The following is a 15081-nucleotide window of genomic DNA, read 5'->3' as shown; positions in this document are numbered from 1 at the left end:
TGAGCAGCACTGCCCTTGCTGTTGCTGGCCAGCCCACTAGCTAAGTCAGGGGATGGCCCCAGACTGTCTGGGAGGTGACAACCTTCGTCAATCTCCATGTGCCTAAGTTCTACTTAGGCAGTCCTACTTGCCCAAGTCCTAGACAGTTATTCTAGCTACTAGGGCTGAGGAGGGAAAGGATGGACCAGAGAGGGTACTGCATCTGGGTCTGAAAGGAAACGGGCTGGGGAGATGGGAGGTGGTGTCAGTTATGGGGACAGGATCACAAAGACAGGCTTAAAATGGGGCTCATGGGAAGGATAGAGAAAAGAGGTGGGGATGAAACAGATGGCAGAGACATGAAGAAACTGAGTGAAATAGAAAGCAGAAGGATTTAGGGATCCACCGAGAGATACAAAAATTGAGGAGGAAACAGAGAGACAATCAGGCAGCGGAGAGTGAGGCCAGGGACAGGAAAGAGGGAGAGGGAGGGTATCCCGCGGGGAGACGGGAGGCCAAACCCGGGGCTGGGGGGGGGGGGGAGGGGCGGGTAAGGGAGGGAGTCGCACCTCCGAGGGCGGGGCGGGGCGGGGCTGGGTGGGGCGGGTGGGGCGGCGCTAGGGCCCCGGGGAGCGGGCGGCAGGAGCCTGGCTCGCCAGCCCGCCCAGCCCTCCCGGCTCCGGGTCCCCCGGCAGCCCGCTAGGCGGTGGAGGGGGCTGCGGCGGAGGCTCGGCGGGGGCGCCCGGCGCTGGGCGGGGGCGGCGGGGGTGTCGCTCGCAGTGGGGCGCGCTGACGGAGGCGGCCAGGTGCGCGGAGGTGGCGGTGCCGGTGAGCTCGGGGCCCGCGCGCCGAGGCTGGAGGTGAGTGAGGGGCGCCGGCCGGGCAGGGGTGCCAGCGCCGAGCGAGCCTCGCCCCTTCCCACCTGTGCCGGTCCAGCCGTCCGGGCGGAGGCGGCACACCTGGGCTCCGGTCCCCGCACACAGGGTGACCTTGGCCGAGTCGATGCTACACTCTGGGCCTCAGTTTCCCCACCTGTACGGTGGGGCGGCGGAGGCGGGGGACCGGAGAAATCTCGGAGCTCCGCAGCGGCTCAGCCGCGGGAGGACGGCCCGCCGCCGACGCCGGGAAGCGGATCCCCGGGGCTGCGTGGGAGCGCCAGCCCTCAGCCCCAAGCCTCAAGCCGATCGCGGCGGGGGCAGCCCCGGGCTCGCGGGTGGGCGACAGCCGGAGGTCTGCGCCCCCCGGCCCGCTTTGGGGAAGAGGGGAGCGGCTTGACTCGGGAGAGCGGCGGGCTGGGCTCTGCCCGGGGTTGGCCAACATGGGCGCCTGTGGGGCAGCGGGAACGGCGTGTGCTGGGCCCGCGCCCCCCCTTCCCGCGGGCGGGGCGCCTTGGTCCGGCTGTGCGGGCGAGGCACACAGGACGCGCAACCCGCAGGCCGCGGGGGACGCCGGCGCGAGCCCCGCCTGGGGAAATCGAGGCCTTTCCCGAGCGCCCGTGGGGGCGAGGGGGAGCTGCCCTAAGGGCTCTACATCACACGCTCACAAGTTGCCGCGCGTGCCGAGCTGAGCGCGCGGAGGCCCTGGAGGTGGAGGGTGGGGCTCCTATCTAACCACTACACCGCGGAATCAGGGGGCTTCATCCAGAGCCCTGACAGGACCTTTCTGAGAACTCGGGAGAAAAGGGTTCCCTTCCTCCCCACCCCCATCCCAAGTTATAGGCTAATTCCGGATGGGGACAGGACCTCCCGTGTTCCATGTCGGAGTCGTTCACGAGAGCCAGTGGGGAAGCAGCCTGCGCCCCCGTCTCCACCCTACCCTGAGTGGCAGGTGGCACCAGCCACCTTGCTCTGTGATCTTGGGGCAAGCCTCCTGTCCTCTCTGGCTCCCAGTGAGAGAGTGGGCGGATGGGCCCTGAGGGGCTAACTGTACTGGAGACAGCAGCACTGGTAGTGGCCACAGGGACCGTGGGAGGTTGCCCCACCCCTGTCATGGTGCAAGGGTTAGGATGAGAGAGGATGCTGATCAGAGGGACTAGGGTATGCTGGGGCAAGGGACTGGCAGCCTTGCTGGTGCCAGCCTGCCTGTCACGAAAGCCAGGCCTGGCCCCCATCCTATGCTGGGGGACAGCTCCACAAACTGATGACCTCTTTCTCCTCCCACTACTTGCCTTATTATCTCAGGCAGTGGAATGGGACCTCAAGAGAGCTGAAGATGCTTTGTTTCCGTGGGGGCGGGGGGAACCCCTACCTCTGTCTCCCTGTGGGATCTGGGGTTGGTTCCTCCTCCTCTCTTCCTTCTCTGTACAACAAGGGCACTGGACTAGGATCACTCTGATGTTCAGAGAACTTCCCCAAAGCAAATTGTTTGCTGCTGTGCCACCTTGGCTCCCAATCGCCACTTTGTGGGCTGGCCCCCACTTTGCAGGCCTTGGGACAGCCCACCCCCTGCCCCCCAACATCACAGACTAGTACCTAAATTAAACTGTGATTGGGATCAGCATTTACATGATTAAAATAAGGCCCTTTTAACTCCTTCATCCCCTTGTTAAATGTTGCCTTTCCCCTAAGGTGAAAAAAAAAAAAAAAAAAAGAAGAAAACCCTGTGGCATTTGGTGCCTGGTTCCTGAGCTCTAGCCTCTTCAGTCAGCATTTTATCTAATCTCCCCACTTTAGAGTTGGGGAAACTGAGGCCAGGGAGGGGAAGAGATTTGCTCAGGGTGGTTCTGTGAGGAAAAGGCAGCAGAGCCCCCTTTCCTTGGGACAGAGCAGCTCCTTGACAAGTAGGAGGGGCCACTGTTGCAAAGGAGCATCTGGAGAGATGGGAGAAACACAGGAGGAGCCCTCTTTCCGCCCTCCCCACCCCTCATCGTGCCCTGTCTCCCTGGATGACATGTGTCTCCCAGAGCCCACTGCACAGCCCTGGGTGCTGCGCTGGGCAGGGGTCAGCACACTTTCTCCACCTGCCAGGGCTGCCATCCCACAGGCTGAACATACCTCCAGGCCTAGGGGCCTGGCCTGGGAGGCACCTTTTCCTTCAGGGCAGCTCCCAGGCTTCCAGACATGAGCTCATCGGGAGCTGCTGATGCCAGGAAGGGAGGGACTGAGGGGGAAGCAGCCTGGGCTGCCCAGATTGGGGCACTGAAGGCTCCTGGGGCAGTGGAGGGGCACTGTTGTCAAGGACTGGCAGGCTCTTGCTCCACTGTAGTGTGAAGGACTTTAGTGTGAAGGCAGGGACAAGATAGGCCTGCAGTGGGTCAGCTGGGTGGCGATGGGGACAGGTCAAGTGCCCTGGGTCGTAGTGCAGAGTTGCAGGTGCTAGACCGACCTCTGCCATTTGCTTGCTGTATGACCTTGGGTGAATCCCTTGCCCTCTGTGGACTTCAGTCTCCCTGTCTAGCAACGGGGTGCGTGGGTCCTTAGGCACTGGGGTTACAATAGTGAACAAGATAGACAAGGGAAGCAAAGAAATCAGCAAGATAGTTTCAGATAGATAAAAGCAGCAAGAAAAACAAAATGAAACAAAAGCCATGTTGCTAAGATGGAGAACACTTAGAGGGGCTACTTTGTGTTCGTGGTTAGGGAAGGCCAATCTCTGGAGGTGATTGGATCAGAGACCTGAATGTTATTTGAAGGGTTGGTCATGGCTGGCTTTGTGGAATTGGCACGTCCAGAATTTGGGTCTAGAAGAATGGGAGGGATTTGGTTGGGAGGAAGGGTGTTTCAGAGGATGGTAGATAGTCTAAACTAAGAGCTGGGGCGGTGGGGGGGGGGGGGGGGGCGGATGGGCATTGGCTGTAGGTTCTGAAAATGCCTTCATCCCTTGGGGCTTCAGGCTGTCAACCCAAAGGAACCCAGGTCTGTGATCTGGTCACAGGGGTGGCTGGGCTCTGCTGAGTTAGGCCTGTGTGTGTGTGAGAGCTGAGTCCTTTGTGAACTGTCCCTGGACACTGTGGCTCAGTCGCTACCCAGTGTGGCCAGAGGGGGAGTCAGTGTGGGGACAGCCTCCAGGCCCTGTAATTCCAGAGGCTCACAAAAGCCCTCTCTCTCCAGAATGAAATCTTTACCAACTGGCCACTGCCTGAAATTCCACCATCCTAGCTTCATCTTTTCCACTCAGTGAGGCAGTATAGTATAGTGCTGTGTTGACCCTACCCTACCCTGCCCAGCCTCCCAGGGCTGCTGCAGGGGAAGCAAAATTCAGTCTACGCCTGTGCTACCTGCTTCCTGCATGCCTAATGCACAGATCCTGTGGTTGGACCCCTGGGTTCTTTCCCCGGCTTGCTGGGAGATCTTGAGTGTGTTATATAACCTCTCTTAGCTTTTGTTTCCTCAGCTATAAAATAGAAACAGTAACAGACCCTATCTTGTACTTTTGTTCTGAAAATAAAATGAGATGATAAAAAATAACTATTACTTATTAAATACTATTCTCATGTTTTGATCTCTGTTAAAATAGCAAGCCCTGGAGAAGACAGTCACTCGCTCAAGACTCATATCTCAGTATATGTTACTTTTTGACGTTTAGCCAGGAACAGGTTTTGATAGTGAGAGGATGGGCACAGTACAGTGGAAAAGGGCCTGAATCGAGCTTCAGGAATGGGTACTTGAACCTCCAGCCTTAGCTAACAAGCTGGTGGTCTTAGACAAATCATTTGCTTCCTCTGGGGCTCAGGGTTCGGTTCTGAGCTACTATGAAATGGACCAGGAAGGATATAATGGGATCACTGAGTGTGAAAGAGCTCAACAGACACGAAAACTGGGCTGGCAGGAGGGGCAGTCACCAGGGTGGGTCAAGAAGGGGCAGGCTGGATGAGCTCCAGAGATGGGAGAGTGGGCTGACGTGAGACTCTTGCATGTAATCCTCTGGAGTAAAATCTCTCTCGGAAACTAAGAGTGTTAGACAGATAAAAGCCAAAGTTCTTGAAAAATCATTAATGTTTATGGTGACTTACTGTGTGCCACGGTGTTTTAAGTTCTTTACATGTCAACAACTCTATGAAGTAAGTACTGTTATTTCAACATTTTACAGATAGGGAACTGAGGCACAGAGAGATTGAGTGAGTGTCCCAAGGTCACACAGCTAGTAACCAGCCAGGTTCAAACCTAGGCAGTCTGGCCCCAAAGCCCATGTGCCTGCACAGCATGCTGTCTCCTGCCTTATGTGGAGTGCCAGAGACCCAGAGGGGCCCAGCCACGTGCTTAAGCGCACACCTCACTCCCCTTTGACCCTTATCGTCTCTGTCCCTCAGGTGCTGGAAGGAGGAGCCTCACTGGGTCTGGGCTTTGAGGTTGAACCTTAAGCCCGCTCAGCCTGTTATCTTCCCCTCCCCTCCTCCCCCGGGAGTAGGTCAGGGAGGATCAAGTGTGCCTTGAGAGTGCTGTGGGCACAGGAGGCTCTGCCAAGGCCTGACGAGTGGGCGTTGTTAGTGTTGTGAAGCTTGAGTGGGTCCCAAGAGCCTGAGCTGTAATAATTCCCATGGAGTCTGGCATGACTCCCATCACTGTACGGATGGGGGAAACTGAGGTCAGAGAGTCCAGGGACAGGCCCAAGCTCACACTAAGGCTCCCTGAGTCTCCTGTCCTGCCTTCTGGGCTGCTTAGGACTTGTGGGCTTCATGAAGATATGAGACTTGGGGACACTCCCACCAATCTCCAAGGTGGCCCCTGGTCTCAGTCAGGACATGATTCCTGATATGGGGCCCTTTAGGAGGGCACATGAAGTTGGCGGGTGGGGACGGTGCTGATTAAAAAATAGACTGTCACGCGCATGGGGAATAGGCCTGCCACCACCCAGCTCATGCCAGTTGGCTCCCCTATGCCCAGCTGCCAGGCTCCACTCAGGGCTCCCGCTGGGGGCCCCGCCCACCCCAACCCTGGCTCTGGGCCCGAGGCTGGATGCTCCCAGCCACCTCTCCTCTCCTCCTCCACCCCTGCCCCGCCTCCAGGCAGATGGTGCCCTCACCAAGCCTGAGTGGACCTGTCGGCTTTAAGCTGTGTGGCCTTGAATGAAGCCCTTTCCCTCTCTGGGCCTCAAACGCGGATGAGTAGTGCTACTAGTTAAACCTCTTTCCAGCTTTCAGAGCCTTTCCCAGATTCCACCGCTCATTTAGACCCGACAAACAGTGCTCCCCCTTAGGAGAGATGACGTGATCTGCAAAGGCTACTCAGCTGGAGTGAGCAGAGCAGAGGGTTAGACCCACATAATCTTGCAAGTCCTGGTCCTTTGCAGCTTCTCCAGGGTGAATCAGGTCACTGGGAACCATGGAGGTAGATGTCAGCACTTTTTAAAAATTAATTTATTCCCTCATTCAGTCAGCAAATGTTTATTGAGTCCAGCTATGGCCTAGACACGGGGGCAGGGACACAGGAGGGAAATGATAGCCAAGGTCCCTGCCCTGCGGGGGCACTTACCATGAGGCAGGGCAGACTGATGCTAAAACAAATAATGGTGGAATTACAAATCTCATGAGAGTTTGGAGGAGAGGTAGAGGGTGCTGTGGCAGAGGAATGTGACCTCCCAGGGCAGGCACACCCTCCCTGAGACCTGTAAACAGACCTGAAGGGTGAGAAGTATGGCCAGAAAGGGACAGCTGAGGGGCATGGGTGGAAAGGGTTCTAGGCAAAAGCAGCAGCCAGTGCAAAGCCCCTGAGGTGAGATGTGCTTGGTTCCTGTCTGAGCACTTGAAGGAAGGCCAGCGTGGCTGGTTGCCGTGCAGGGGGGGCAAACAGCAAGAGGGGAGCTGCAGTGTGCTGTGGAGGGGCTAGTCATGCCGGGCCTGGAGCCTGCAAAGGGGTTTGAGGCCGAGCCTCCGAGGAGCTGTTCCTCGTGTTGGTCTTAGCGGCTGATCTTGCCTCCTTTCTCTTCTGTTCTCCCTTGGATGCCCATCTTGACAGTGCAGCGGGCCCCTGTGCACTCCCCCAGCCACTTTACAGGATGGCTGAATGCAGAGTGCTCCGACCTCCTCTTCCTCTGCCTGGATCTTGTTTGCATTTTAACAGCCCCCTGTTTCATCCTGCCTTCCCGGAGGGTTCCAGTCCCTCAGGCCTCAAATGCAAGCTGAGGAGGGCGTGATCTTGGGCAGGAGGCTGCATTCACTCCAGCTGAGTGCCTCTGTTCAGGTGAATTCTTATTTCCTTTTATTTCTTTTGGGAGCCTGTGGACCCCAGGGCGTTCAGCTTGGCTGAATGAAGGCCTGCGCCTGGTCCGACTGCCTGTTTGTTTGTTTGTTTGTTTCTTGGCACACGGGCTTAGTTGCTCCGCGGCATGTGGGATCTTCCTGGAGCAGGGATCGAACTCATGTCCTCTGCATTGGCAGGCAGACTCCCAACCACTGCGCCACCTAGGAAGCCCTGGTCCGACTGCCTGAAACTGCTGCCTGTCCCCTGTTCCACTCCAGACACCTCCATTCAACCCCAAATCCCCCCTAGGACCAAGCTGTAGGAGGAGTCAGGAGGCCTGTGTTCTGAGCCCAACTCTGCTGTATGCTTCTTGGTACATCCCTTTTCCTTTCTGGGCCTTGATTTCTCCATCTATTTTATAGGGAAATACTCTAGCTTTTCTGTACTCATTGCATGGCAATCATGGATGCAATATCAGCATCACTCGGAAGCTTCTTAGAAATGCAGACTCTGAGGCCCCACCCCAGACCTCCTGAATCAGAATCTGCAATTTAACAACATCCCTGAGTAATTACTATGTACATGAAACTATGAGAAGCACTGTTCCAAGTCAGTCATTTTTAAACTTAAAAAAATTTTTTTAATTAAAAGTCATAGAATCTTTCTCTGTCCAAAGTCTTACAGATGAAATGCTTAAGAGGGGAACCACCCACTCTGTATTTGTTCATCACATGAAGGGTGGAGGGCTCGTGGGGGTGGGCTAGGGACTTGGGCTTTATCGGGTGGGCATCAGAAGGGACGAGAAACAGTGCTGGTGGGCGAGGGTGAGTGGTGCCCCGTCTCCTCAGGCGTCTCCTGACCACGTGTCCCTAGGAGCCCTTTCAGCTCTGACCTCCAGGGTCCTCAGTCTTACGGGTTTGGCAAGATGGGCTTGAAGAAAGGGGGCTTGACAAAGTGACGCATTTCCCTGCTTGTCCCCATCTTGGTGTCCGCTCTCTTCCCTGAGAAATCTCTGAAAGGATAGCCAGTGCTATTCTTAGCATGACAGGATGGTGAGGAGAGAACATGCTAGTGCATTATTTATGCCTCTGAGTCAACAGGATTACATTCAGGTCTCCCAGAACACGGCCCTCTCCAGCAGCCTTCGTCGCTGGCTTCCCAGGACCCATGGCCCATCCCTCTGGCCCTGACCATCCCTGCCCCGTGCCTCCAGCACCCACACTGAGAAATGGGTCATGAAAGACAATGATGAGCTGGGATCAGGAAGGAGTTTGCGATATCATCTCATTTCTCATCCATTTGGTGCGTATTAATCAAGCATATGACACATGGTAGGTGCGGGTTCCTGCCTTCCAGGAGCTCACACTTTAGCCTGCAAGTTAATGGTGCTCCGTCATCACGGGAGTGTGTGTGCCAGGCCAGATGCTGGGTACTTTCGTACGATAGACCTTATCCTCCCAATCACCCTGCAGGGTAGGAATTAGGAGACCCCTTCACAGAGGAGGAAACTGAGGTTTAGCATATACAAGGTAGTGAGTGATCTGCTCAGCTGGGATCTGAACTCAGGTTGGCTGGAATAGAAAGACCATTCCAGATCAAAAGGGAGCATGGAGCGTTAGGGCTTTGGGAACCCCCTGCAGTATCCTGTGAAAAGGGCGTTTTGGCTGGAAGGAAATTAACTGGCTGAGGTTGTCCCATTGTCAGCAAACCCCGAGTGACTGGAGAAGTCACGTGCACCTGGAGTGGAAAGACTGTTTGCTGTGTACACAATGCTCACTGTGGACTAGAAGGCAAAAGCTTATGGGGTGAGGTGACAAGGCCCAGAGGTGGCACATCTCAGGGAGCTGAGTCAAGGACTCTGGCTGGGAGCCAAAGACCTGTGTCCTGTGAGATTCTGGCCAGGCCCCTTGACCTTTCTCTGCCTCAGTTTTCTAGTCTGTAAAATAGTATCACAATCCCTGCTGTACTTCTTTCTCTGTTAGATGTGAGGCTGCTAGGAAACCTATAAAAGTGTGTGCATGTTCAAGGATGGTATATAATTACTATATATAATTACTTATATGAATATATTTTCTCAAGTGTATTTTTTGTTGACATGGCTCTATTTGCCAGACTATGCTCCAAGCATTTTCCTGTATGTTAATTTATGAACACATTTATAAAATCATGAGATCTAAAGCCCAGTGTATCCTCAACCTGGCTGTGCTTCAGAACCCCTCAGGGAGACTGTTAATGTGCATATTCTGTGGTCCTGTGTCTGGGGCAGAGCCCAGGAATCAGCATTTTGGACACAATCCCTGAGAAATTCTACAGAACCTGTAGGTTTCTGATCTGGGGCAGTGAGAGGATGGGACTGGCCTGAGGCCTCACAAAGAGTTGGAGACCAGATTGAGACTAAAACCCAGGCCTGAAGCTCCCAGTCTGGCTCTTTCCTCCTACTCATCAGCTGGCACCCCCCCCCCACCCCCCCGAGCACCCTAAAGGGATGAAGCCAGAGATGTGGGTGATTGTGATGAGCGATGATGCCGGTAGCGGCTGGTACTGTTGACAGTGCTGTGCTAGGCATTTTATATGGTTTTTCCATTTAACTGCAGTAGGGGTAGAAGAGGGGATGTTCTCCACAGCAACACAATCCCTTAGGACCTGTGAGCATCAGGTGGCTGATTTTAACGTTGACCTGGAAATGGAAAACCATGACTGAGGTGCAGAGATATGGAGAAGTAGATTTGAAACCACATCATCGGGGCACATGCCCTCCAGGCCAGGGTGGTCCGGTAACTTAGTTACTTGGAGACAGGGCAGGCTGGCAGGAGGGAGACACGTATGTCCACCCACAAGGTGTGTACCTGCTGCATGTGCATCTGTGCCCGTCTCCCACCTGAGTACCTGTGTGTCTCCACATGCATACCTACGGGTGCTCTGTGTGTACACACTGGTGTGTGGGTTCTGCCCCCTCTGTGGGTGCATGTGCAAGCAGCACTTTTGTGTGTGGGTGTGTGTGCGGAGGAGGATATACTGCTGCTGGCTAGGCTCTCACCAGCATTAGGGAGCTATCCAGAATGCGTGTGTTGCAGGGTGTGTGTGTGCATGTGCACACAAATGGTTGCAGTGCAGGGGGAACCCTGAGACCCTGCAGGGCAGAGGTAGAAAGGCCACTAGAGAACCTATTTCCCTTATTCGTGTCCCACTGCCACATTACATGCACCATCCTCAAACCTGCCGGGTGCAAGCTTGCCTCCAGATGTTAGCCTGGTCTCTTTTCCCCTACACAAGCACAAGGCTCACTCCCTCACCTTCTTCACTTCTTCGCTCAGATGTGACTTCTCAGTGATGCCTACTTTGATTACCTTATTTCCCTTTGCACACCACTCCCCACCCCGTGCAGTCTGTACCTCTCCCACCCCTGCTTTATTTTTCTCTATAGAATTTACCATCTGACTTCCTTGTACAGTTCCTCATGTATTTATTATTTGGCTCCCCTGCTGGAATGCAAGCAGGGGTTTGTCTGTTACTCTTCATGGCTGTGAACAGTGCCTGGCCCCTAGTTGTGTGCAATAAACATCATTTGGATGAATGAGTTCATGTACCGCCTATACTTATTTGTTTTCTTTAAATCGTCTAGCTTTGTCACTGAAATATCCACTTTTACCTCTCCCTAAGCAGTAATATACCTTTGATGTATTTATGATACACCTTTTTCAATACACATGTGAAATTTACATAACTAGTAAAATGTTAAGTATCAGAATACCACTTAAATCCTTTTTAATCCTCCCACTAGGGGTATGGAGGTACCACACTCTAGGAATCACTGGTCCAGTCCAATCCCTTCTCTGAAACACGTGGACAAACTGAAACCCAAAAAGGGTCAGGAACTAGTCCAACATCCCACCCATATTGTGACAGAACAGACGAAGGAACCAAATTTCCTGACCTCCAGTTTGCTTTTCTTTTGCAGTTTGAGGGACAAGGGGAGGGTGGGACTAAATGGTTTAGCCTCTTCCCTGGCTGGAGATTCCTCCTGCTGGAGGGGAGCCAGACATGCCTGGTAATTGGTGAATGGCAGGGGCATGGCAGGGTTAGTAGCCTCCTGCCACTCAGGGCCACAGGGCCCTCCTGGCTGCAGGACTGCATAGTGAGTGGTAGGAGCCTCGGCCACACCTTCCCTCCCGGGGAGTCTTGGGTCTGGGGGCCACTCCAGGGGGGCCTGGACACTCCCATCCAGCAAGTGGCAGACCTGGGATTCAGACCCGGTTCTCCTCTGCTATAGCACGTTGGCTAAAGGTTGACACTGGGGTCCCCTTGCAGAGGATGCTGGAGCGGGTGGAGGTGCAATGGGAGGGGAAGGTCGGGCTGTGCCTGAACCTGTGAGCAGAAGAGTGAGACCAGACCCAGAGAGGGCTGGAGAAGGGAGGGAGACAGCACCCTAGCCTGGCAGAGTTATGCAGAGGTAGGTTTGTGCAAAAGGCTGAAGTTAAATTCCCCTCAGGTGTGCATAGTGTTTTATGCTATAGAAATAATTTCTGCATCTCATTGGCTCAGCAGTGACTCTGCAAAGGAGATATAATCATCCCTGGTTTACTGATGAGGAAGTTGAGACTCAGAGGTGAGGTGACTTACTAAAGGTAGCCCGCACAGGATGCTTTGTTGAGCAGGACGTGGGAAGGAAACAGGCTGCACCTCCGGTTGGATTTAGTAAAGGAGGGCTGTCTAGGGGAGGGCAGGCAGGCTGAATAGATATGGAACTGAGAGGCAGGAGTGGAGAGGATAGACCACTCACTGGCCAAACCACCTTGGCAAATCATAAAACTTTCCTGAGCCTCAGCTTCCTCATCTGTAAAATGGGTATATGGTACTTTCAGTTCACAGCTTGCAAAGATAAAATAAAACATAATGAAATAACGATAATAATGCCCAGAACATAAGAAATGCTTAGTAAACAGCAACCTGAGTAATAAAAGTGAAGGGTACCCAGCCTCTGACAAGTTTACCCACGGTGGTCACCTGCCTCAGCTGAAAGATTCCCAGCACCTTCTTCCCTAGCAGACATGAGTGAGCCTAAGACCAAAAGAGAGTTGACAGGTGACAGGCCTAGGGGAGTGGCGAGGAGATGCGGGCAGCTCTTCTACCCCAGGGCCCAGCAGTGAGGATGCCTTGGGGAGAAGCAGCAGCTTCCACATCCCTGCCCAGCCCAGGACCGGCTCTGCTCTATGGGGCGGGGCCGCGAGCTGGGACTGCAGCTTGCTGGGGCCGTCATTATCATTCCTCCAGCGTTTTTTCTCCCCGTTATTTATTTTTCTGTGAGGAAGGAATGTGGGGAATTTACCACAGGGCGCTGGCCTTGCTTTGGGCAGTGCAGCGGCCTCTTCTATGAGAGGGAAGCAGCAGAGACAGATGGCTGGGGAGGTGGAGGCGGAGGAGGGTCCCGGCTGAATCTGTGGCCTGGGTGGTGGGGCGGTTATGTAACCCACCTGGATACCACGATGCTTCTGGGCTCTGGGCATGAGCCTTCTCCCTTGGAACTCTACCTGGACCACCCCAGTCATCCTTAGCCTGTGGGCAAGCCCAGTGGTGGGCGTGTTCCTCTGTCAGAGGTGCCTTCCTCGGCAGCTGTCTTGACTGGGGGTGTGTGTGGAGGGGGGTAGGGGAGGGATAGGGATCACTTTGAGCCTTCCAGTCTCCACAGGGCTGTCCTGTTGCTTGGAATGCTTCCATATCTCCATCTTTCAAGACCTAGGGCATATGCCACCTCTTCCAGGAAGCCTTCCCAGATTGCTTCATCCTTATTCATCTTTCTCTTAGGCTGTATACTCTCCTGGCACTCAATGGAATACTCTGCCTCTTGGATCTAACACTGCCATTTGAGGTTCCATCTCCCTTTTCATCCACAGGCTTGTTGCTACCTCCCTCCTTCCTTTCTCCCCTTCCTCCAGGAACCACCCTCTAGATCTCTGATACAGAATCTCGATGAATCTGGGATCAAGACAAATTGAGAATTCGTCTCCTCGGATGAATGGTGGGGTAAAATATGAAGGTGGATTTGGATTGCGGGAGTGCTCATCCTTCAGTCATTTGTTTAGTCAACACTTAGTGAACCCTTCCTGGGTGACAGCCTGTGCTGAGCTTGGGGCATTTAGAGAGAATGGGACCAGCTCCACCCTTGGGCAGCCACAGGGCCAAAAGGAAGGGCTGTATCTTTGTAGAGGGCCCTGGGCTGGGTGCTAGGGACCCTGAGATAGACTAGGCCTAGCCCTGCTCCTGGCAGAGGCACAGTTTAGGGGAAATTCTCTCTCCCTGCCCTGGCTCACCACCTTTCTGTCTCCTGGATTAAGCGTTTTCTCTGGAAGGGTAGGGTGTGGTAGTCCTTTCTGTACTCTCAAGGTTCCCAGAGCTGGGAAGATGGAAGCTGATGCAGCAGGAGAGGACTTGGGGGCAGGGGGTGGGGGGTGGGAGGGAACGCCTGGCTTACCAGCGCTCGACTGGAAGGTGGGAGCCTGGGTCTGAGCTTGGCTCCCTGTGAACCAGCCCTTTCCAGTTTGCTGTGCACCTGGAGCTGAGCCTGCCTCTCTCTGGGTCACCATTTCCAAGTCCCTGAAAATCTAATTGTAGATTAGTGCTTAGGCTAGTAGAGCAGGCAGGAGGAAGGTGGGGGCTCCTGGCCTTTGGCAGAGGAGGACTGCACAGCAGGGCCCTCATCAGCCAGGAGTGAGCAGTGCCTGTGGCCTACAGGGGTAGCTGCGAGCCAAGGCCCACTCTGACCTGACCTGGGAGCCCTCAGCTTACCCCACCCATCCTGCCCTGCCTGATCCCAACCCCCTACCAGCAAGCAGATACCAGGAACTGGGCCAGTCCCAGCCTCCTTCTTCTTGGGCCTTGGTTCCTGAGCTCTCTCAACCTGTTGTTTCCTCCAAGCCCCGCTCCTGCTCCGAGGCCTATGGGCCAGGTCGAGTAGGGGAGGAGCACCGATCTAGGAGCCTGGATGGATTGATGAAAGCTTCCTGGAGGAAGTGGCAATTGGGCTGGGCCTGGGACAGTAGGTGGGGAAAGTAAGTGTGCTTTGTGGGCAGAGCTCTTCAGAAGGAGGGGCCCATACTTGGGGTCAGTCAGACTCCCGACTCCAGCTCTGCTCTGCCTGTCCCTTGCTGGCTGTGAGACCTGGGGTGAGTTGGCTAATTCTCTGGGTCTCGTTCTCCTCATCCATAAAACAGAGGGAAGGGGACCTCCTTTATGAGTTGCTGTGAGGATTCAGTGAAAAACTACATGCTAAACCCTTAGCTTGGCCGTGTCTGGCGCCCCTCATGTGCTGGCTGTTTTCATCCCCATGGACGTCATCATTTCTGCAAGCCCCCGGGGAAGGAGGAGGGGACGAGGCAGAAGCGGCTGAGGCCCCTGCCCCCAGGTTTTTGCACTCTCTGGGGGAAAATGAGACCCAGACCCTGATTGCTGCAAAGCAAGATGTTGGGGGGAGACAGCGTGGCCCATGTGCTGGGTCCTGGGCTGGGTGCCAGGCCACCCTGGGTTCGAATCCCAACTCTGCCTCTGACTAGCTGTACCACCTACGTCACTTCACCCCTCTGAGCCCGTTTCTTCTCTAACATGGCGATGAGGGGACTGCTGGCCTCCTGGCTGCTGTAAATGAAGCAAGGGCCTGGCTTGGGCCATGTGGTAAGCACGCCTTGGAGGAAAACTCTCACTAAAACAAATAGTATGCAAAGTGATGAGGTTATCAAGCGGTACAGATAAAACGCTGATGATCTGGGGATTGGGTGTGTAGAAAGGATAGGAGACAGAGAAGGGTTCCTGGTGGAGGAGTCTGTGCAAACCCACAGCAGAGGCTGGAACTCACAGGGCAGATGTGGGAACCACGAGGCGTTGGACTCCCTCCGGCCGAGGGTGCAGGAAGCAGGTGAGCGAGCTCTCAGGCAGGCCCTGACGTCAGGTCCCTGAATGCCAGGATGAGGACTTGCTGCTTGGTCCCCCGTGT

The 15081-nt window shown here is 54.8% G+C and overlaps 1 protein-coding gene across 1 annotated transcript in view; it reads left to right on the top strand.

Moving 5' to 3' along the window:
- Positions 1-609: 609 nt before the first annotated feature.
- The window catches only part of SYNPO (synaptopodin), a 30417-nt gene continuing 15945 nt past the window's right edge, over positions 610-15081 (top strand). The window contains exon 1 of the transcript XR_009053123.1: positions 610-839. The gene's annotated coding sequence lies outside the window, so the exon portion shown is untranslated. The remainder of the gene's footprint in view (positions 840-15081) is intronic.

Source organism: Hippopotamus amphibius, chromosome 1, assembly GCF_030028045.1.
Source record: "Hippopotamus amphibius kiboko isolate mHipAmp2 chromosome 1, mHipAmp2.hap2, whole genome shotgun sequence".
Taxonomy (NCBI): domain Eukaryota; kingdom Metazoa; phylum Chordata; class Mammalia; order Artiodactyla; family Hippopotamidae; genus Hippopotamus; species Hippopotamus amphibius.
The sequence above is the reverse complement of the archived record's forward strand: the minus strand, read 5'-3'. Positions and strand labels throughout refer to the sequence as shown.